The 24,667-nt window shown below is 43.3% G+C and overlaps 1 pseudogene across 1 annotated transcript; it reads left to right on the top strand.

Moving 5' to 3' along the window:
- Positions 1 to 2: 2 nt before the first annotated feature.
- Positions 3 to 21,097, top strand: LOC110494471 (annotated as a pseudogene). The gene is made up of 14 exons (XR_005037058.1): positions 3 to 1,621; positions 3,364 to 3,499; positions 3,742 to 3,776; positions 5,550 to 5,693; positions 9,214 to 9,357; positions 9,612 to 9,755; positions 13,640 to 13,711; positions 13,911 to 13,979; positions 14,119 to 14,282; positions 14,405 to 14,714; positions 14,865 to 15,146; positions 15,286 to 16,064; positions 16,843 to 16,983; positions 17,155 to 21,097. The product of XR_005037058.1 is annotated as a leucine-rich repeats and immunoglobulin-like domains protein 2 (transcript).
- Positions 21,098 to 24,667: the final 3,570 nt, after the last annotated feature.

Genomic DNA, 24,667 nt, shown 5'->3' with positions numbered 1-24,667 from the left:
GTAGCCCAATATTAGCTAGTTTATCGGTAACAAGCTAGCACCTTTGTTTACAAGCTGCAGTGGCTCCTCAAGCTACCTGGCCTTGTTAGTTTGCTAGCGAGGTCTAACGTTATATGTCAAGTTCTTTAGCTAGATATATATGTGGATCAGTGGAGGCTCCTTAGAGGAGTAGGGGGAGGACCATCCTAAGTGAATTTCAGAAAAATTAAAACCGTGAAACAGAAAACGATACAAAATATATGAATGTCACCAAATAATTGATTTAAAACGCACTGCGCTACAGTAGCCTCAACCGCAATCTCTGGGATAGCACCATGGTGTATGCGGGGAGGACCGCTAGTTTCCGTCCTCTGGGTACATTGACTTCAATACAAAACGTGAGACTCATGGTTCATACTCTCACCCAAAGGCTTATACAGTAACTATGATGACGTCCGGCTCGATCCTATCAGAGCTCTTGTAGCATGAACTGACATGTTGTCCTCTCAAATGATCAGATTTTGAGTCTAGTACTGAAAGCATAAGCTAAAGTTAGCTAGCACTGCATAAAATGTGGTGAGTAAGTTGACTCAGAGAGACAATAGTTGAACAGTTTGGAACAAATGTATTTATTTAAAAAAAATGAAGAAGCAATAGGGAGAGAGCACTAGCTATATTTTGTATTTAATTAACTTTCACTTAGTTAGCGAAAGCAGCTAGCTCGTTTAGCCTACCCAAACAGAGAGGGGTGCTATGTTAGCTAGATGGCCAAAGCTATCCAGCACCGGAACCCTTCCAAGTCAAGGTCAACTTTTGGTTTTATAAATGTATTGGCACCGGGCCCGCAGGTATAAACTGCTTGCTGCTGTAAACTGTACTGCATGATTGTAGCGGGTTTACTAACGCATTAGTTCTAGTAGTTATGTTGGTTATGACGTTAGCTAATATGATGATGTAGACTGTGTTTAGCCGTTAGGGTATAACGTTTTGGCTTGGAAAGGTTTTTTCGCCTGGTCACAGACAGCTGTGTTGTGCACTGAAGTCAACAAGCGAAAGGAAATGTTGAGAGGAGGAGAGCACGTAGATGTCGAATGAATTCTACAACTAGCAAAGTGATCATGCTGTTTTTATGTGGCTGCTATGGAAGTGAACTGTGTTTGTGTGATCAGGGTATTCAGGCATTAATTACGCAGATTCTCTTAAAATGTTTCTTAAACGGAAGCAAACAGAATGAAACAGGGATAAACATACCTGAATTTGTCCAATAGAAACTAACTATTTTGACTAATAATTACACCCTAGATCAACTAGATGCAGGCAAGTGTGTGCATAGGCGGTATTGAATGATTCATCCAGATCAGTGGCGGTAAGTGCCTGTCATTCATATTCCATTTTCCCAGCTCAATGTAACATCCAATAGAATTAGGCTACTTCATGACACTCAATTTTAACAACCTAGCCCATGAAGATCATTTGAGTTTTTCTTGGAAAGATGCCAAAGCAGCTGCAAGGTCCACTGAAAGGTGTCTATGGAATTCTCTGTAATAACTAATGGAATCTTTTTCAGCACTATGAATCATAATGAACTGACAACTGTTCCATACCTTGGAGAAGTTACCCCAAACATCACAACACTCTCATTGTAAGTCAAAACAATTTTCTCCTACTCTGTAAGTTGTGTGATGTGATTCCTAGGTTTCCTGTCATAGTATGCTTGCCATAGTAGTAATGTGCAGTTCAGAAACTACTCTTTTTACTGAGTCATGATTTGTTTTTTTGAGCAACTCCTTCATTGAAGTAGTTTGTTTGACCTGCAAGTGCTGGCCACAATGAGTCCTACAGCAGGATTAATACACGCTTCTCCGGCTCAGCGGCACCAGAGACTTGTTTCGACCACCAACTGTCTGCCATATGGTCGAAGGAAGATATACTGAACAAAAATATAAACGAAACATGTAAATTGTTGGTCCCATTTTTCATAAACTGAAACATTTCTGGGGTCTTATATTTCATACGCACAAAAGCTTATTTCTCCAATATTTGGCGCACACATTTGTTTACATCCCTGTTGGTGAGCATTTCTCCTTTGCCAAGATAATCCACCCACCTGACAGGTGTGGCATATCAAGAAGCTGATTAGACAGCATGATCATTACACAGGTACACCTTGTGCAGGGGACAAAATGTGCAGTTTTGTCAAACAACACAATGCCACAGATGTCTCACATTTTGAGGGAGTGTGCAATTGGCATGCTAACTGCAGGAATCTCCACTAGAGCTGTTGCCAGATAATTTAATGTTAAATACTTTACCATAAGCCACCTCCAACATTGTTTTAGACAATCTGGCACTACGTCCAACCGGCCTCACAACCACAGGCCACGTGTTACCACGCCAGCCCAGGACCTCCACATCCAGCTTCTTCACCTACGGGATCGTCTGAGACCGGCCACCTGGGCAGCTGATGAAACTGAGGAGCATTTCTGTCTAATAAAGCGCCTCTGTGGGGAGAAGCTCGTTCTGATTGGTGAGCCAGGCCCACCAATGGCTGCGCCCCTGCCCAGTCATGTGAAATCCGTAGATTAGGGCCTAATACATTCATTTAAGTTGACTGATTTCCTTATATGAACTGTGAAATGATTGCATGTTGCATTTATATTTTTGTTCAGTATAGATCATGAGCATAGAGAAGAAAAATGCATGTTTAGAACTGACAATTAATTGCATGGTGCAAGAATGAATGCAATTAGATGAAGGTTTTGGACACAGCTTTGTAAAAACATACACAGCCTCTGCTCAACATACTTTGGACGGAATTATTTCGACGGCTGCAGTTCGCCAACGGCATTGTTCTTATCACCCTAATCTCAGTCAAGCAATGCATTCCGCCAAGAGTCGTTCACAACCTAGTCCAGTTGCAATCACAACTGGTCTCAACCTCGTTTCTAATGTATCAAGGAATAATCTTATTTGTTTGCATGCCTATCAACAAATGTACGTTGTTTAAAGCACACGTTTTACACGTCTGTCATGAATGACAGCTGTAATAAGACCCCTATGGTGAACAAGAGGCTTGTAGAATCATGACACGACTTTCGAGTTGTCAGTTCATTGTTCGCATGCTATGGGCATGACTGACTCAAATGAATGAAATTAGTTGAAAGGTTTGTTATTTTGACTTAATGAGTTGATAAGTCAGTAAAAATAGCTGAACTTCCCATCACTATGCAATAGGGAAGTTTCGGAAGAAAGGAATCACCGGCCGGGGGACTTCTGTCTTACCCTGCATTCTTTATGCCCAAACAGTTTGGGCATAAATACACATTGCTGTATTTATGTAGATCAATGTTGATTATTATGTACATTACTGCTCATTGTGCACAGGGCCCACAACCGGATCTCGGAGCTGTGGATGCATCAGCTGCATCCATACATCTCCTTGGAGACACTTGACCTGTCATCTAACTCCATCTCAGAGATCAGAGGCTGGAGCTGTCCCAACCATGCAGCTGAAATACTTGTGAGTCTTGCCTGTGGCATTGTTTTCCAACTATAGTAGACAACTTCTAAGGAGGGAGGAGATGGTTGTTTCAGCTACAACCAAAATGGTGTGTTCTTCTTCACTTGTTATTGTCTTATTAATGTGACTTTTTCATCCAAAATAAAGACCTTAAAATGTTTGGAATGTATACATGGAGGTGTAATGTAAAAGTAAACTCAGCGCCCTTCCTGATTGAATGTTTCTGCATCTCTATCTTCCAGGAATTTAAGCAATAACAAGATCAGCTGTAGTTCCTGTAAGTCAATGTTTTGCTTCAGTCAAACTACACTGCTCAAAAAAATAAAGGGAACACTTAAACAACACAATGTAACTCCAAGTCAATCACACTTCTGTGAAATCAAACTGTCCACTTAGGAAGCAACACTGATTGAAAATACATTTCACATGTTGTTGTGCAAATGGAATAGACAACAGTTGGAAATTATAGGCAATTAGCAAGACACCGCCAATAAAGGAGTGGTTCTGCAGGTGGTGACCACAGACCACTTCTCAGTTCCTATGCTTCCTGGCTGATGTTTTGGTCACTTTTGAATGCTGGCGGTGCTTTCACTCTAGTGGTAGCATGAGACGGAGTCTACAACCCACACAAGTGGCTCAGGTAGTGCAGCTCATCCAGGATGGCACATCAATGCGAGCTGTGGCAAGAAGGTTTGCTGTGTCTGTCAGCGTAGTGTCCAGAGCATGGAGGCGCTACCAGGAGACAGGCCAGTACATCAGGAGATGTGGAGGAGGCCGTAGGAGGGCAACAACCCAGCAGCAGGACCGCTACCTCCGCCTTTGTGCAAGGAGGAGCAGGAGCAGCACTGCCAGAGCCCTGCAAAATGACCTCCAGCAGGCCACAAATGTACATGTGTCTGCTTAAACGGTCAGAAACAGACTCCATGAGGGTGGTATGAAGGCCCGACGTCCACAGGTGGGGGTTGTGCTTACAGCCCAACACCGTGCAGGACGTTTGGCATTTGCCAGAGAACACCAAGATTGGCAAATTCGCCACTGGCGCCCTGTGCTCTTCACAGATGAAAGCAGGTTCACACTTAGCACATGTGACAGACATGACAGTCTGGAGACGCCGTGGAGAACGGTCTGCTGCCTGCAACATCTTCCAGCATGACTGGTTTGGCGGTGGGTCAGTCATGGTGTGGGGTGGCATTTCTTTGGGGGGCCGCACAGCCCCCCCATGTGCTCGCCAGAGGTAGCCTGACTGCCATTAGGTACCGAGATGAGCTCCTCAGACGCCTTGTGAGACCATATGCTGGTGCGGTTGGCCCTGGGTTCCTCCTAATGCAAGACAATGCTAGGCCTCATGTGGCTGGAGTGTGTCAGCAGTTCCTGCAAGAGGAAGGCATTGATGCTATGGACTGGCCCGCCCGTTCCCCAGACCTGAATCCAATTGAGCACATCTGCCACCTCAACAGGAGCATGCCCAGGCATTGTAGGGAGGTCATACAGGCACGTGGAGGCCACACACACTACTGAGCCTCATTTTGACTTGTTTTAAGGACATTACATCAAAGTTGGATCAGCCTGTAGTGTGGTTTTCCACTTTAATTTTGAGTGTGACTCCAAATCCAGACCTCCATGGGTTGATACATTTGATTTCCATTGATCATTTTTGTGTGATCTTGTTGTAAGCACATTCAACTATGTAAAGAAAAAACTATTTAATAAGAATATTTCATTAATTCAGATCTAGGATGTGTTATTTTAGTGTTCCCTTTATTTTTTTGAGCAGTGTATTTCCATAGCAATGATGAGCAGTGTGCAAACCTAATTACCAGACCCTCGCTAGATGGTAGGTTTCTTATATGATTTAGTCTACATATGTTAAGCTTTTGTATGTGTTCGATACTTTTGTATGAGGGACTGTCTTTTAGTTAAATGTATTTTCTTTAAACAATTTGCATTCGTGATTGTGCATTTTTAGATTTCACAGATTCAGTATGTAGTACTGTTTAATAGTAGTTGAAAGAACTTATTCTAAACTGCCTGATTCTGATTTTTTCCCTAGGGAATTAAAGCGTAACAAGATCAAGGTGGTGGACAGCCTGACCTTCAAAGGGCTGGACTTACTGAAATCATTGAAGATGCAGCGGAATGGCATCACAAAGCTGATGGACGGTGCTTTCTTTGGGCTCAACAACATGGAGGAGCTGTGAGTTCTTCTGCCTTTTCGTCTTTTATAAGAAAGATCAGTACAGTATTTGCACAGATAGGAGGAGCCAGATGTCTCACAGGATGTATAAATCTGAAGCATCTGTTCATCAAATATGGTGATAAGAGGAAGTCCAGTGAATATGAATATGGAGCTAGATAATACTTGGCCGACATTCTGCAAATTTTCTCATTTTGAAACGTTTGCTCCCAATTCAGTTTTCTTTCCCAAAACTCCAATGTTACGAACAGAGTGCACTAAGTTTAGTAGACTTGACCCTTTGCCAAAGTAAAACACATTTTCATTGTTACAAACGCCAATAGATTGTACCACCTCCTTGCTTCATGCTTCATTTGCTCGAATTAGAAACGACACCGATGAGATAGTGAGCTCTAAGGGTTGGGTGATATACAATCGGAAATCTTTTTTTTTTTTTTTTTTTTACACCCCTTTTTCTCCCCAATTTCGTGGTTGTAGTAGCTACTATCTTGTCTCATTGCTACAACTCCTGTACGGGCTCGGGAGAGACGAAGGTTGAATGTCATGCGTCCTCCGATACACAACCCAACCAGCCATACTGCTTCTTAACACAGCGCGCATCCAACCCGGAAGCCAGCCGGGTGTCGGAGGCTACACGTGCACCTGGCAACCTTGGCTAGCGCGCACTGCGCCCGGCCCGCCACAGGAGTCGCTGGTGCGCGATGAGACAAGGAGATCCCTACCGACCAATCCCTCCCTAACCCGGACGACTCTAGGCCAATTGTGCGTCGCCCCACGGACCTCCCGGTCGCGGCCGGTTACGACAGAGCCTGGGTGCGAACCCAGGGACTCTGATGGCACAGCTGGCGCTGCAGTACAGCGCCCTTAACCACTGCGCCACCCGGGAGGCTGATACAATCGGAAATCAACTATGTTTGACAGACATTGTCGACGACAACATGATGTGACGGACGATAGTTTTTATATATTATAACTTTTTCTTACATATTTGAACATGACTGGCACCACCGTAGTCGGGCAGAGCACAACAGTGCAGCTCGCAGCCAAATGACCTACCTATTCCTATTTGTCATAGCCTTTTTCAATAAATATGTAGGTAGACTTAGCCTACTATTTAACATAATGCAAGAGTAGGCCTACAATGTATGTATATTGTAGACTGGGTGGAGAGTGTGCAAAATGTCAGAACATTTACCTCGCTCACCTTGCCAATGTCGGATGATCATGGGCCTTTTATCGCAGACACGCCTTGGTCTGGCTTGTTGTATGAGCTTAATTTCCCTCTTTTTTTTTTCTCCCAATCCCTATTTTATTTGAATATGACTTGTTGGTCTAAGCATATATTTCATGATCTACTTTCAAATTAATCTAGGAGCCCAGTAAAAGAGTTCTATCTCAGAAATGTTTGTGGTGAGCCTAAATAAAAACATAATATGGTAATAATGAGGGAGAGAACCAGCAATTGCAAGTTAGAATAATCGAATGGGAAGTTTGTTTAAACTTTATACGTTTCTGGCCTCCACCTGACCAAAGCTGTAGGAAAAATAAATTGTGTGCCGCCAGAAAATCCTTGCAAACCAAACAGCCAATAATATAGGCCTACACAAAATAAAAAATGTAATTCAATAAAATGTGAAGTAAATGTAACTTGTACAAGTTAAACTTCTAAACAGATATTTATATTATTTTGTAATAAAACATTTAAAAGCCACCCTATGGGACTCCCAATCATAGCTGGTTGTGATACAGCCTGGAATTGAACCAGGGTGTCTGTAGTGACGCCTCAAGCACTGAGGTGTTTATTCATATCCTTGAATTGCGCAATGGGCATTTTTTATTTATTTAACCAGGTAGGCCAGTTGCGACAAGTCCAACTGCGACCTGGCCAAGATTAAGTAAAGCAGTGCGACAAAAACATCAACACAGAGTTACACATAAACAAACGTACAGTCAATAACACAATAGAAAAATCGATGTAAAGTGTGTGCAAATGCAGGGAGGTAAGGCAATAAATTGGCCATGGAGGTAAAATAATTACAATTTAGCATTAATACTGGAGTGATAACTGTGCAGATGATGAGTTACTGGGGTGCAAGAGGATAAGTAACAATATGGGGATGAGGTAGTTGGTTGTGCTATTTACAGATTGGCTGTGTACAGGTACAGTGAGCGGTAAGCTGCTCTGACAGCTGATGCTTAAAGTTAGAAAGGGAGATATGAGGCTTCAGTGATTTTTGCAATTTGTTCCAGTCATTGGCAGCAGAGAACTGGAAGGAAAGGCGGCCAAAGGAAGTGTTGGTTTTGGGGATGACCAGTGAAATATACCTGCTGGAGCAGGTGCTACAGGTGGGTGTTGCTATGGTGACCAGTGAGCTGATCACCTGTGGGCGCTCATTACATAAGCTCCCACAGCAGTGCTTTCGATAAGCAGGAACAATAAACAAATGCCGCTTATAAAGAAGACTTTCCAGCAACGTCTGCTATGGTGAAAAAGTGTACTCTATCTCAGTTGAAATAGTCCGAAATCACCAATGAAAGGGATCTCGTATCACACTGTAGGCCTACAACGTTTGGTTCCAAATCACCATTCAAAGTGATCGGTACCACATATCACCATATTGATTGGTTTATATTTATTTAATTATTTGCACACAAGAAAATACACTATTGGTATGATGATTTCCACAATGTAGTCTAATGAGCATAGGTTTATGCTTGACACAGGTTGCATTACAGATTGGTTACTGTGTTGCTAGGCAACACAACGATGCACCCCATAAAATAAAAATGTTTGGATGGGATGATGTGCATTCCAGACATCATCCAACCCTAGTGAGCTCAAAGTGTTCGGACAGTGACACATTTGTTTTGACTCCAGCACTTTGATACAATGACTGAGGTTATATTGCAGTCTGTCATGTTTACTTTTAGGGTATTTTCATCCCTATCCGGTGAACAGTTTAGAAATTACAGCACTTTTTATACATAGTCCTCCCATTTAAGGTACCACAAGTGTTTGAAGTTTCGTATTTGGTCCCATATTCTTAGAACTTAATGATTACATAAATCTTGTGACACTACAAACTTGTTGGATGCATTTGCTGTTTGTTTTGGTTGCTTTTCAGATTATTTTGTGTCCAGTAGAAATTAATGGTAAATAATGTGTTACATTTTGTTAATAAGAATATATTCTGTTTCTAAACATTTCCAAATTAATGTGGATGCTACAATGATTATGGATAGTCCTGAATGAATCGTAAATAATGAGTGAGAAAGTTAGATGCACCCCCCCACCCCCTAAAAAATACTAACTTCGCCTGTTATTGTAAAGGTGAGCGGTTAGCATGTCTTGGGGGTATGATATTTGTGATCTAACTTTCTCACACATTATTCCCGATTTCATTCAGGACTATCCGTAATCATGGTAGTATCCACATTAATGTAAAAGTGACTCCAAAATTACACTACATTATTTACCATTAATTTCTATTGGGCACAAAATCATTGTATGTTTTCTAAGAGAGCTGGAGCACAACAATTTGACGGAGGTCAACAAAGGCTGGCTGTATGGCCTACACATGCTGCATGTTCTGCGGGTCAACCAGAACACCATCGGCATCATCCGACCAGACGCCTGGGAGTTCTGCCAAAAGCTGGAGGAGCTGTGAGTTCTTTCTAATCCAAACCCCACTTTTCTCCCACTGTTGGAGACAGGAGTGCGTTAGGGTTTATTGTTACCCCTTTATGAAGCTGAAAGACCAGTATCTATTTGGGACTTGGGGAGGGTGTATTGCAGATCATTTATGTTTATGTTAACACATGGATTTCAGCTCATTCTTAAGGGGCCAATATGTTTTAGTACAGTATGATTGCCGAAGACCATTGTCTAAGCTTGTCTCCTGGGGATGTCCTCCTTAGCGATCTGTCCTTCAACCACCTCACCCGGTTGGAGGAGACCGTGTTCATTGGACTGGGCCTTCTGGAGAACCTGAACCTAGGAGAGAATACCATCAGCCACCTGGGAGAGGGAGTTTTCAGCAGTCTGGCCAATCTGCGCTCACTGTAAGGAACTCACACCACTCTATTAAAACCTTTTTTGTTTTTTAATATATCAGATTGGTCGTGTCTTCATTTTGTTGAATTAGTAGTACCCTAGTGTACTGGTACTCTATTACATTGTTGTATGGTAGACCACTAAACTGCAGTATAGTAAGTAGAACATTTATGTAAAGACATGATGACGAGAACATGTAGTATAGAAACCCTCATTCACATAATTTAGCTTTTAAGACTTCTGAGGCATGAAGAATACCAGAAAGGCTCAATTAACAAAATACTACCTTTTCATCCAAAATCCCTCTGGGAAGTGGAGGAGGGGGCACTAACACATTCATTGACATGCTGAGTTCCAAGAAGGCATTGAGCTGCATAAAGAGAGAGGTCAGGGCTCTGGGTCAGCACACATCCCTGGGCTGTCCGTAGCAGGGGGAAATAGAGAGAATGCCCTTTGAGATCCACCCAGGCATGAGCAAGGAGAAACAAAAGCGCCCATGACCCGTCCTGTGAACACAAGCCCTCTGTGGGTTTAGAAGGACCCATGAACCGTTCAATGCTAAACACAGCCAATTAATCCCATCATCAGAACTGCAGGAGCAAATCAAAGTTTATTTGTCAAGTGCGCCGAATACAACAGTGAAATGCTTACTTATAGGCTCTAACCAATGGTGTGGGAAAAAAAGATGTGTGTGTAGGTAAGTAAAGAAATAAAACAACAGTAAAAAGACATTTGAAAAAAGAGTAGCAAGGCTATATACAGACACCTGTTAGTCAGGCTTATTGAGGTAGTATGTACATGTAGGTATCGTTAAAGTGACTGTGCATATATGATGAACAGAGTAGCAGAAGCATAAAAAGAGGGGTTGGCGGGTGGTGGGACACAATGCAGATAGCCCGGTTAGCCAATGTGCGGGAGCACTGGTTGGTCGGGCCAATTTAGGTAGTATGTACATGAATGTATAGTTAAAGTGACTATGCATATAAGATAAACAGAGAGTAGCAGCAGCGTAAAAGAGGGGTTGGGGGGGCACACAATGCAAATAGTCCGGGTAACCATTTGGTTACCTGTTCAGGAGTCTTATTATGGCTTTGGGGTAAAAACTGTTGAAGCCTTTTTGTCCTAGACTTGGCACTCTGGTACCGCTTGCCATGCGGTAGTAGAGAGAACAGTCTATGACTGGGGTGGCTGGGGTCTTTGACAATTTTCAGGGCCTTCCTCTGACACCGCCTGGTGTAGAGGTCCTGGATGGCAGGCAGCTTAGCCCCAGTGATGTACTGGGCCGTACGCACTACCCTCTGAAGTGCCTTGCGGTCGGAAGCCAAGCAATTGCCGTACCATGCAGTGATGCAACTGGTCAGGATGCTCTCGATGTTGCAGCTGTAGAACCTTTTGAGGATCTCAGGACCCATGCCAAATCTTTTTAGTTTCCTGAGGGGGAATAGGCTTTGTCGTGCCCTCTTCACGACTGTCTTGGTGTGTTTGGACCAATCTAGTTTGTTGTTAATGTGGATACCAAGGAATTTGAAGCTCTCAACCTGCTCCACTACAGCCCCGTCGATGAGAATGGGGACGTCCTCTGTGCTCCTTTTTTTGTAGGCCACAATCATCTCCTTAGTCTTGGTTACGTTGAGGGATAGGTTGTTATTCTGGCACCACCCGGCCAGGTCTCTGACCTCCTCCCTATAGGCTGTCTCATCGGTGATCATGCCTACCACTGCTGTGTCGTCAGCAAACGTAATGATGGTGTTGGTGTCGTGCCTGGCCATGCAGCCGTGGGTGAACAGGGAGTACAGGAGGGGACTGAGCACGCACCCCTGGTGAGCTCCAGTGTTGAGGATCAGCATGGCAGATGTGTTGCTACCTACCCTCACCACCTGGGGGCGGCCTGTCAGGAGGTCCAGGATCCAGTTGCAGAGGGAGGTGTTTAGTCCCAGGTTCCTTAACTTGGTGATGAGCTTTGAGGGTACTATGGTGTTGAACGCTGAGCTGTAGTCAATGAACAGCATTCTCACATAGGTGTTCCTTTTGTCCAGGTGGGAAAGGGCAGTGTGGAGTGCAATAGAGATTCATCTGTGGATCTGTTTGGGCGGTATGCAAATTGGAGTGGGTCTAGTGTTTCTGGGATAATGGTGTTGATGTGAGCCATTACCAGCCTTTCAAAGCACTTCATGGCTACGGACGTGAGTGCTACGGGTCTGTAGTCATTTAGGCAGGTTGCCTTTCTGTTCTTGGGCACAGGGACTATGGTGGTCTGCTTGAAGCATGTTGGTATTAGACTCAATCAGGGTCATGTTGAAAATGTCAGTGAAGACACCTGCCAGTTGGTCAGCACATGCCTGGAGCACACGTCCTGGTAATCCGTCTGGCCCCGCAGCCTTGTGTATGTTGACCTGTTTAAAGGTCTTGCTCACGTCGGCTACGGAGAGCGTGATCACACAGTCGTCCGGAACAGCTGATGCTCTCATGCATGCCTCAGTGTTGCTGGCCTCGAAGCGAGCATAGAAGTGATTTAGCTCATCTGGTAGGCTCGGGTCACTGGGCAGCTTGCAGCTGTGCTTCCCTTTGTAGTCTGTAATAGTTTGCAAGCCCTGCCACATCTGACGAGCGTCGGCGCCGGTGTAGTACGATTCAATCTTAGTCCTGTATTGATGCTTTGCCTGTTTGATGGTTCGTCGCAGGGCATAGCGGGATTTCTTGTAAGCTCCCGGGTTAGAGTCCCGCACCTTGAAAGCGGCAGCTCTACCCTTTAGCTCAGTGCGAATGTTGCCTGTAATCCATGGCTTCTGGTTGGGGTATGAACGTACAGTCACTGTGGGGATAACGTCCTCAATGCACTTATTGATAAAGCCAGTGACTGATGTGGTGTATTCCTCAATGTCATCCGAAGAATCCCGGAACATGTTCCAGTCTGATAGCAAAGCAGTCCTGTAGTTTAGCATCTGCTTCATCTGACAATTTTTTTTATAGACCGAGTCACTGGTGCTTCCTGCTTTAATTTTTGCTTGTAAGCAGGAATCAGGAGGATAGATTTGTGGTCGGATTTACCAAATGGAGGGCGAGGGAGAGCTTTGTACGCTTCTCTGTGTGTGGAGTACAGGTGATCTAGATCCCCCCCCCCCCTTCTGGTTACATATTTAACATGTTGATAGAGATTTGGTAGAACTGATTTAAGTTTCCCTGCATTTAAGTCTCCTGCCACTAGGAGCGCCTCCTCTGGGTGAGTAATTTCCTGTTTGCTTATTTCCTTATACAGCTGACTGAGTGCGGTCTTAGTGCCAGCATCTGTCTGTGGTGGTAAATAAACAGCCAAGAAAAGTATAGCTGAGAACTCTAGGTAAGTAGTGTGGCCTGCAATTTATCACAATATACTCTACTTCAGGCGAGCAAAATCTAGAGACTTCCTTAGATTTCGTGCACCAGCTGTTGTTTACGAATATGCACAGACTGCTCCCCCCTTGTCACACTCCCATAACGGAGTGTGCTGTTCTATTCTGCCGGTGCAGCGTGTATCCCTGATAGCACTGAGCTATGACACTCTGGAAAGTGTGCCACTTCACATTTGCCAAATGAATCAAATTGGTTTGGACACCCGGAGCAGAAAATAACTTCTATCTGTCTTGTACTGTTGTCACCAAGCAATGCAGATCAGGTTGATCTTTGTGCTTCTTATTCTGGGGAAAATATATATTTTTCTTACATTTCTGTTTGCGTTTGAGGCATACGGAATAATGAGATCTCTTGGGCCATTGAGGATTCCATTGGTGTGTTTGTTGGAATGAAGAAGCTGAACACATTGTAAGGGTGTTCTGCATAATATATTACTTTTGTTGCTATTGATACTGATATTGGCAGAATATTTGTTGGCATATTTAATCTGTTTATTCCCCAGGATTCTACAGCAGAACAATATTAAATCTATCACAAAGGAAGCCTTTGAGAGTCTGGAGGAACTAGAGCACTTGTAAGTACCTCCATAGCCAAGCCACTCTGAGGGATGGTTGGTCTCCATTAAGACGATTCAGCAGCTATCACTTCAAGACCGAGAGATGTTTCTGATTACCCCGGTGCATCTGTTTTATTGTGCTTGTATCATAAGATGCTACTTTGATAGTGTCATGGTGCCAACGCAGCACTTCATTCATATTTATTTTCACCAACAGGGACCTGAGCAAGAATGTGATCATGTCCATCCACCCTGATTCGTTGTCTCACATGAACTTAAAAGTGTTGTGAGTAAGAAGTACTAATTTCTGAGGTGGTATCTTGGGAGTCCTTGTGGCAGATTTTACAATATTTTCTGTATAGAATACATTCACAAATTCAAGAATGATGGAATAATGCGATATTATGACTGTGTCCTGTCCTCAGTTTTCTGAACACTAGCAGCCTGCTGTGTGACTGCCAACTGCAGTTCCTGGGCCCATGGTTGACTGACAACCGCTTCCTGCAGTCTGTCTCCGCTATGTGTGCTCACCCTGCCAGCCTGCTGGGCCGTAACGTCCTGTCTGTCAGCCTGGAGGAGCTGGTCTGTGGTCAGTCACGTAGCTACCTACCCTGCTTTATCTAGTCTGGACCAGATCTCACGTACTGGAACAATTATCCCATAGTTTATTTATTTAATATCATGGCCCCCTCTGTCCACTCTTTCCCACAGATGACTTCCCAAAGCCCCGGATCACTGACCACCCTGAGACCGCCACTGCCCTGCGTGGGACCAATGTGACTGAGCTGCCTGGCATCCAGCAGCAGTGACTCCCCCATGGCCACGGCCTGGAGGAAGGACGGAGAGGTGCTGTATGATGCAGAGGTGCAGAATTGTGCCCGCTACCAGGAGGGAAAGCTGTTCTACACCACCGTGCTGTATCTCCTCAACGTCAACTTTACAGACGAGGGATGCTACCAGTGTGTTGTCTCAAACCACTTTGGCTCTAACTGCTCTAACAGGGCCAAGCTCACAGTCAATGGTGAAGAGTTTTTACTGACTAATATCTGACTTGTTCCTTGGCATTTAACTGTTGAAGTTCGCGCTTGCATGGTTGTTTTGATAGACATCTATTGAAAGCTGTCTTCAACCATTTCTTAACTTCTTTATTTTCATTTCCCCTCTCCCTCAGAGCTGCCGTCCTTTCTGAAGACTCCGATGGACCTGACCATCCGCACGGGCACCATGGTCAGGCTGGAGTGTGCTGCCAAGGGTCACCCATCACCCCAGATCGCCTGGCAGAAAGACGGGGGCACAGACTTCCCTGCTGCCCGGGAGAGAAGGATGCACGTCATGCCAGATGATGACATCATCTTCATTGCCAATGTAAAGACAGAGGATATGGGAGTGTACAGCTGCACAGCCCAGAGCGCTGGAGGGAGCATGTCTGCCAACGCTACACTCACTGTGCTAGGTGAGCTTCATTCTTACCTGCCCGGCATAGTTTACTGACCTTAGTGTTTCCTTATGAATCACATCTGTTTATAATTTGATAAAGGATCATGAACTACTGTATGTTAAATGTAAATCTCTGTCCTTCATGCTTCCCCTAGAGGACAGGACGGTAGCTCGTGGGGAGACGGCAGTGCTCCAGTGTATCGCAGGCGGAAGCCCAGCACCCCGCCTCAACTGGACCAAGGATGACGGGCCCCTGGTCCTCACCGAGCGACACTTCTTTGCCGCCACCTACCAGCTTCTCATCATCGTGGACGCGGGGTCGGCGGACACAGGGAAGTACACGTGCATCATGTCCAACACGCTGGGCACGGAGCGTGGCCACATCTACCTCAGCGTGTCTCCCAACTGCGACACTGCGGGCGGCTACGACCAGGATAGCTGGAACACGGTGGGCATCATGGTGATCGTGGTGGGCACCTCGCTGGTCTGGGTCATCGTCATCTACCACATGCGAAGGAAGAGCGAGGACTACAGCATCACCAACTCAGACCAACCTGAACCTGCCGGTAGACATCCCCAGCAAACCTGTCCTCTCAGGGAACGCTGTCTGAGCCTCAGGAGGGATACAGCAACTCTGAAGCAGGGAGCCACCAGCAGCTCATGCCACCACTGTCCAACGGCTACGTCCACAAGGGAACTGGCTACGTCCACAAGGGAACTGGCTACGTCCACAAGGGAACTGGCTACGTCCACAAGGGAACTGGCTACGTCCACAAGGGAACTGACTACGTCCACAAGGGAACTGGCTACGTCCACAAGGGAACTGGCTACGTCCACAAGGGAACTGGCTACGTCCACAAGGGAACTGGCTACATCCACGCGGGAACTGGCTACGTCCACACGGGAACTGGCTACTTCCACACGGGAACTGATGGTAACTTTAACTATACTTACTTCCCAGATTCACCATCCATCTCCTTCATTTGTGGCCCTTTCATCTGTGGACATTACAATGTAATTATCTGTTTTTGTACTCAGTCCGACTGTTATTCTGATATTTTTTATAGGGGGTAGATCAGCTTAATATTGCAGATGGATTTTGGGTTATCAATTTAATTGTTTGCATCATTTCTAATCCCCCTTTCATTTTTGTGATGATAAAAAAATATATATATAAAAAAAAAATTCTTCGCCCAACCCTACCATCCCTACCCTGATTGGAGTAAACTAACGGACATTACTTCATGTAGTTAAATATGCATGTAATCCTAATTTCCTTTTTCTACCAATATTGCCCTAAAAATCAATACTTTGATCGTGGTTTTTCAGATCCCCTAACAATACAGTTTGCAGGTCCATCTGAACTCTGACATTATGACGTTACAACCATTCCTGGACCTGACTCCAAAAGCGAACCACCGATGGACAGAAAATATTATGTATTGACTCTGTTTCCTCGTGGCAGAGTCTGCACAAGGCTGACTGTTCAATGATTCATATATTGAGCATTCTTCTTTTTAGCAAGTATTTTATGTAATAGCTTAAATTGAAACGAATGGATTGATGTCAATTATTGTATTTATATATCAGTTCATAGATCTGTTTCCAACTAACTTGAACTTATTCTGAATTTTAAATGACGGGTCAACCATTGCACCTGACCAGTGAAAAGAAGGTGGAGTGAGTCACCATCCTGTTTGTGTGTTGTCCAGGTGTGTGCTACAGTGACACAGGCAGCGAGGTGGACACCGAGGCCAACGGGATGCTGCACTGCCGCGTGGGCTCTCTGTTCATGGGACAAAGCATCTTCCATCCTGGGCAGCCCCGTGAGGGACTAGCTGTGGTGTCGACAGGTCGGTTTAGTTATGAGAACCAACAAACAACTTATTCATCTCTTGTATGTATCCTCTTAAATGGCTTTTTCATCAGTTTGTTGAAAGGCTTTGCTGAAAGGTATATGTCTCCATCAGAGAGTTGGGTTTGTTATAAAGCAAGAGTTTGATGAAATAGATTGTCCTCAACAGGTGGTGCAGGGCCGCTGGTCATCTGCTCGGACTGCTACGACAATGCTAACATGTACTCTCGGACCCGGGAGTACTACGCCTACCTGGCCGAGGATGACCCCCTGGACAAGGGTCTCTCTGGCATCATGACCCACCTTCCCAAGGAGCCCTATGGGGAGCAGAGAGGCCAGCATGAGGACACAGCCCTGGAGAGCCTCATCAACAACCTGGACTCCTCAGTTTTCCTCACCAGCCACAACTCCTCAGTCTTCCTCACCAAGAGGCTGAGCAAAGCCCTCTGGCCCCCGGAACAACACTATAGCACCGGTGAGAGATCAGCTACAGACTGTCTGACAGACCTTAGTGGCATGCATGTCAACAGTGAGCTCACAGAGATATGTTTGGAAAGTGATCTCACAGACCTGATATCTAACAGTGACCTCAGACATACTGTGAACTGACAATGAACTGACCCATGAGCTCGCAGACTTTCAGACACCGACATGTTCAAGTCTGAGCTCCTCTTTATGGGTGCATATCCTTTCTGTTGAGTAATGTAAGCATTTCACTGTAAGGCCTGTTGTATTTGGCACATGAGACAAATACAATCACATTTTTTTTATTTGATGTCTGTTTAGTCTCTGCAGATGTTCCCCCCCAAGGTTGTTTTGGGGCAAAGGGGAGGACTTGTCTACAATGCCACGACCAGGTCTGTCACAGCAGCCAGTGACTGTGCACACAACTCCCTATGCAGGGAGGGGAGGAGTGTGGAGGTGGAGCTCTCTCTTCCTCAGAGCACACAGTACCACAGAAGTGCCTCTTATAGGACTACGTCTCAGGAGCACATCCAAGCCCTCACATAAAGCTCTGCCAAACCACTCTGCCAAAAATGCTTTCTTGTATATTTAGATTATTTCAGTCACGCAGAGACTATTTGCTACTATGATTTTGAAAAAGGACCATATCTAGGGCTTGAGAACTGAACAGGTGAATGATGCCCCCTGATTCCCTCCACCCTCTCATTCTAGAGGAAGCTATGAATGTTTGTGTCAAAGAGCCATGTTGGATGCTGCCTTTTTGAGTTTTAAGATGTCACACATTTGAACGTGCTCTCATGACGTACTGTCTGGAAGGTGGAATGGCAGCAGTGTTGATGGATGCCCCAGTTATTGTGCTTTCTGCTTGCAGATGCCACATTTTTGGTACAGTCTTGTTGGAGCAGCCTTAGTGATTTAAGTTACAAGTCCAGGACATAGCTTCCTCTCGTCCAGGACTAGAGGGGTCAAAGAGACCCCAGTTGTTTCTTGTTCAGCAGTGAGTGGTACATACCTATAGGATCACTGAATGAATCCCCCCTCTAGCCATCCATATTGACTGTAATCGTCTACTTTTATGCAAACCCAGAGACAATGACACTAGATGTGTGTGAGATATAATTTTCACCTGTTATCTATGTCTCTTAAGCTAAGATTGTTTTGCCTTGGGTCAAAGAGGCAGTCGTACCGATAGTTACTCATGTTTTTTTTGTATGAAAACACACTATCGAAGCAAAGAAAATATTGGGTATTGCACATTATTTTGATAATCATGGTTCAGGTGGCCTCTAATGGTTTTCAACAGGCATTCTCGGTAACCCTCCATCGGGTAACCTTATGGTTTCTAATCACTTATGCACTGATCATTTCCTCTCAAACGCTTATTTTACAGGCACTTACCTCATACGTGGTGTGTTTTATTATGCAGTGTGTATGCCATTTTAGATTCCTAATGGATAATATATGCCTTTACCCCTAATTTCATCAATACTGGACAGATTTAACCTTGGTACTGTGAAGAATGTATTGTATGGATTTAAACGTTTATGTATATTCATAACTACGTCCCTCAAACCCTAAGAAGGTAGTTGGAATTATTTTTGTCCTAACCTGCAGTAAGTTAGTTTTGTTTTTTGTGTGTATGTCAGAATGTTTGTAGTCACTCCAGGGTGATTCATAACTTGATATGGTAGAATTCCTCAACATTGTGGAAAGCATGTAGATCTCAAGTCAGGATTTGGCCCAAAATGTTGGTACAAATTTAATCTAGCTAAAACCAAGATGTTTAAGGGTTGTCTTTCATTTAAATCACACCTGTTTCCTTTGCTCGAATAAAATAATAATTTTGGCAATGGAACATAGATACTTCAGAATAAGATGTAGATGTGTGAAGGCTATACAAACAAAGATACTACATGAAGATTGCCCTGACAGGTTTGGTTGAATCCGTCCTTTAGTCATTCTTTTTCACATTTTTGAAATCTCACAATTATTGCACTTCCGATTCAGCCAAACATGAATGCATTTCTTCTCTCTCGTGTACACTTTCACTTTTACGTGTATGTCAACTACTATGCTTTTATTCCTGCCTCTACCATATTGACAGTTATACATTTCCATGTAGGATTGTTTCTTAGTTACACAATGCATTCATGCTAAAATCGTAACTTTTTGATAAGACATTCCGTGTGACTTTGCTTGATAATGCATCTGGTACATTTTCATATTTTGAGTTTGTTCAAAAAGGACTCCTTTTGTCAATGTTGCAGTTGGTCTCAAACTGTTATGTCTCTGTGGTACGTGACTTAACAAATTTGCACATGATTCTTGTACACAATTGATTTTTGTTGTGGCTTCTTTTCCATGGTTTGGAAGTTCTATAAACCAGGTCATCCCTTGTATACCAAAATAAATCATTCCAACCCCATGCCACTGGATTCAGTATTGGCATGAATAGAGCTAATACACATATTACATTTTCTTCTGGATAATTAAAGCATTTCAATTCAAGGTAGTAATTGTTGCCGATAGCTTAATCACTTTTAATTTTATTTGTATTATTTTTTTTGCGCACTCCATGTATCCGGTAGAAACAGTTCTCTAATCTGAGTCCATAGTGGGTTTGCTCTACTGAATGTTGGATTTTATATTGAACAAAAATATAAAAGCAACATGCAACAATTTCAATGATTGTACTAGGTAACAGTTCATAGAAGGAAATCAGTCAACTTATTTAAATTAACGAGGCCCTAATTGAAGAATTTCACATGACTGGGCAGGGGTGCAGCTATGGGTGGGCCTGTGAGAGCATAAGCCCACCCACTGGGGAGCCAGGCCCAGCCAATCAGCCAGCTGTGGAGGTCCTGGGCTGGCATGGTTACACATGGTCTGCGGTTGTGTGGCCGGTTAAAAGTACTGCTAAATTCTCTAAAGTGACATTGGAGGCATCTTATGCTTTAGAAATTATCTGGCAACTGCTCTGTTGGACATTCCTGTAGTCAACATGCCAATTGCACGCTCCCTCAAATTGAGACATCTGTGGCATTGTGTTGTGACACAACTGAACATTTTAGTGGCCTTTTATTGTCCCCAGCACAAGGTGCACCTGTGTAATCATGCTATTTAATCAGCTTCTTGACCTGCCACACCTGTCAAGTGGATGGATTATCTTGGCAAAGAATAAATGCTCACTAACCGGCGTGTAAACAAATTTGTGCACAGAATTTGAGAGAAATATGCTTTTTGTGCATTTGGGAAATTTCTGGGATCTTCTATTTCCGCCCATGAAACATAACACTTTACATGTTGTGGTTATTTTTGTTCAGTGTGTATATATGGATTTGTATAGTGACTTTTTTCTAATGGGAGCTCAACTATGTCCACATGACATGCATTTGTGTTTAAAGCAAAAAAATGTTTTACCAAGCCATCTTTGCTTTGTATTGCTGACTATCTTGTTTTTTTTCTTCTCTTTATACCAAAGTTCATCAGTTATGCTCTGGCAATATTTAAAATGCTGCTTGTTTTATTTGTTATCAAAGTTTTTGTATCTTGACTAGTTGTATATTCTGTAAAAAAACAAAAACATTTTTGTTTCTTGATATGTAGCTATCATTAAAACGATCACAAATGTGATCATTCTGGCCATATGTGGTTTAAAATGTACTATGTGGAAATAGGCTTTGAAGAAGTAAGGGAAAAAAAATGTTAATAGTCAAGCCATCTGCAATGAGTCCATGCCAACGTTAAAAGGTAATCATATTTTCACGGATCTTGGTCTTAAAAAGTTTTGCCTTTTCCTCCCACACCAACACTATTAGGTGCATATATTGCTGCTGTTTAACAGATTATGTAGAGAAGTATCAGAGTTTGACTAATCATTGAGTCTTTGTGCTTTTCAGGGTGGGTAGAACAGAACTGGGTGTAAGTGAGTCAATTCCTAGACCTCACCAAAGGCATCATCATGGCAGTGCTGCTCACCACCCTCCACCAGTCAACGAATTATTAAATACGATGTCCAGGGTGGCATCATCTCACTAACAATCGTGAGATGTGTGTTTGGTATGTTTCATCCAGATAAATGCTGGTATGCAGAAGCAAGCACTTTGGAACGTGACACAACGTATAGGCTGCACTGCAGAGAGTAAGTAAATAAATATCTGAGTGTGTCTGGATTTTTTTTTTTTTACATTTCGTGACTTCTCTGCCACTACAAAGTGAGTTAACTATCACATGATGCCAGCAATTTGTTGAGGTTGATTTAGGCCCATTGTTGTTGAACTGTCCCTGTCAGTTTAGCAAATAAATATATGTATCACAGGGAAGAGAGTAATGGCAATATGGTCTGATTAAACTATTTACTTTATAACAATATTTTTTATTGAATGAATGTGCCTTACCTTTCCACTTCTGCTGGGTTGAAGTGATATATATATATAATAGTCAGAGGGTGGCACTGTGGAGACAGGGAATAATACAGACTAGGATTATAAGCAATTTATGTCCAAAATTGTATGAATTTTAACAGCAACTGTAGCCTGTATTTAGTTCCCTGTTATCCATTACAGAATTCAACCTCCACCCAAATAATTCTGCCATGCAATAAGTGTAGGCCTTGTCTGTATTGAGAGCAAGAATGCAAAATGTATTTATATTTTTTGTTAAAACTTAAGGATGTATAAAGGGGTTATACGTAGTTTGTATAAACTAAGTTATTAGTTTATAACACAGATTTATTTGTGCAGTTTGTCTGATTATTTTGCTGACATGCCATTTTATGTGTTGGCAAAACATTTATACACTACTTTACCGTTGCGTTATCTAGCCTACTATTGTACAAGACTGCTAAAGTGACCCACTATAATGTGTATGCAATAATTGTTTGTGTTCATTCTGCTACTATTCACCGAGGGATGGAGCCCGTGTAAAAGGTTGTTGATTTGAGCGGAGCGCAATGACATCTGCATAAATGGGCGTTCCGGGATTCGCGCATTTTGCTTGGCGCTGCCACTGTGCCAGGTGTGTTTAACCTGTGGCCAGGGATGCAGTCGCGCTTGTCATCATCAAAATGTGTGGGATGCGAACTACGACCTAGAACGAGAATAAATTACCATTAAGTGAATGCTGTGATAACGACACCAGCAGTTTTCCGTCACAGATATAAAGGCACTCTCGTTGACGCACTAAATATACGGCTTCCGATGTCCCAAATCTCCGAGAAGATTTGTCTCTCACGCAGTCTATGGTGAGGTGAGTGGATACCTTGTTTTGACAACTTCCATCCAAAGGTTTAGGAGAATAAGAAGAACCAACCTATGATAAGGTGATGGGGAGGCTGAAACACATTGATGCATTTATGCAGGCACTGTATTGCTGTCTTATTTACTGTTTTACGCACAAAGACCATTGGGAGTTTTGCAATATTACGGACGTATTTTCAGTGGAATTGCCAGCTCATGTAGCCCGAATAGTGAATTTTATTGGAAGTCATGCTACTCCAGCATTACTGTGGTTTCTTGGACAATAGAACATGTATTTACACATTACCCGGGAAAAAGTGATTTCTCAATTATAACAGAGAAATTAAACTCCGACCAGATCCAGTGAATAACTCAATATCAGAAATCTCTGTTCGCCCATATTTTCTCCTGCATTAGTGCTTGTGAAACAAAGCAAATCCAAAGATACCCTTTCAGATCAGTGACGAACCACATCAAAAATATACAGTATGTCCAGAACGCTGAAAAAGAAGAAACATTGGTCCAGCAAGGTGCAGGAGTGTGCTGTGTCATGGGGAAGCCTCGGAGAATTCGGCAATGTGGTGGAGGTGCTGGGGGGTGCTGAACACGGAGAGTTCCCTTACCTGGGCCAGATGAAGTTGGATGTGATGTTGTGCCACGTCGGTACAATGCCCTATTTCGGTGACGTTTTGTTGGAGATCAACGGAACACCCGTCAGTGGACTTACAAACCGCGACACGCATGCTGTCATTCGTCACTTTCGGGAGCCCATTCGTTTGAAGACCGTCAAACCAGGTGCGTCCTCTTTTATACTTCAAGTATTTGATATACAAAAGTGGCCTCGCTACATTAGCCTACATATGCTCTATGCCAGAGTAGTCAACCAACTAACATTACCAGTTGAATAATTGTGTGTAATTATTTTTTATAAGTAAGTACATATTTTATGGTGGTATTTACCATTTATTATATCACTTTTTTTTTTTGTCTCGGATAACAAAATGGCATACTTGCGGTGTCCGGTAATTATACCGGTTGTTCTAGCTATAATTCAATGTAAAATGTCGTGCCCTTTTATTATTCCTACATATTTATTGGAGTGATTACACTGTCATACAGAGGAGGCAGTGTCCATCCCTTACTGGGGCTCGTCACATATGCCATTTGGCTTTGAGCGTTGGTCAAGTCTGCTTTCTGTTATTGATAAATGCCAATGCCTCTCACATAGCTGGTTGTGATGTGAGTGGCATGGCAAGTAATTTAACCCCACTGTACAGACATGGACCCCTACCTCTAGCAAGACTCCTTTTATTGAAGCAATAACAAAGTGGCCACCCGGCCTGTGTGTTGGTAAAAAGCTGAGGGATGGGCCTGGAGAATCAAATCAAAGTTTATTTGTCATGTGCGCTGAATACAACAGGTGTAGTAGACCTTACAGTGAAATGCTTACTTACAGGCTCTAACCAATAGTGCAAAAAAGGTATTAGGTGAACAATAGGTAAGTAAAGAAATAAAACAACAGTAAATGTAACCACTGCCAAATTCATAGACAGAGCTATGGATGCAAGGACTGAAAATCCATGATATCAACATTATAGTTTTAACTGTGTTTTGAGGCTATACAGGCTTGTTTATATTTGCTTAGTCATTGATGTAAACAAGCTTTTATTTTGGGTTCAGAGCCCTATACTATGAATCAGGTTTGAGGACTTAGCTAGGTAACTTTGGTCAACTCTGGGTTCAACTCCAGACAACCTGTACCACAAAAGTGGCTCACCTTTTAGCCAGGTAAATTTCTATGGCAACGAATCCTTCAGAACTAACCTGCTGCACGGCAGGCTAACTCCATTTATCCTAAATTAAGTGTCTGAGCCCCGAGTTGATGACCAAAGAAATCAAATACCCTCCATCTTGCAAAGATTGTGTCATCATCCCCTTTTATTTGAGGAGTATGACTGTTTAATTATTTTATGAATCCAA

This window comes from Oncorhynchus mykiss, chromosome 17, assembly GCF_013265735.2.
Source record: "Oncorhynchus mykiss isolate Arlee chromosome 17, USDA_OmykA_1.1, whole genome shotgun sequence".
NCBI classification, from domain to species: Eukaryota; Metazoa; Chordata; class Actinopteri; order Salmoniformes; family Salmonidae; genus Oncorhynchus; species Oncorhynchus mykiss.
This window is presented reverse-complemented; position numbering and strand designations above follow the sequence as displayed.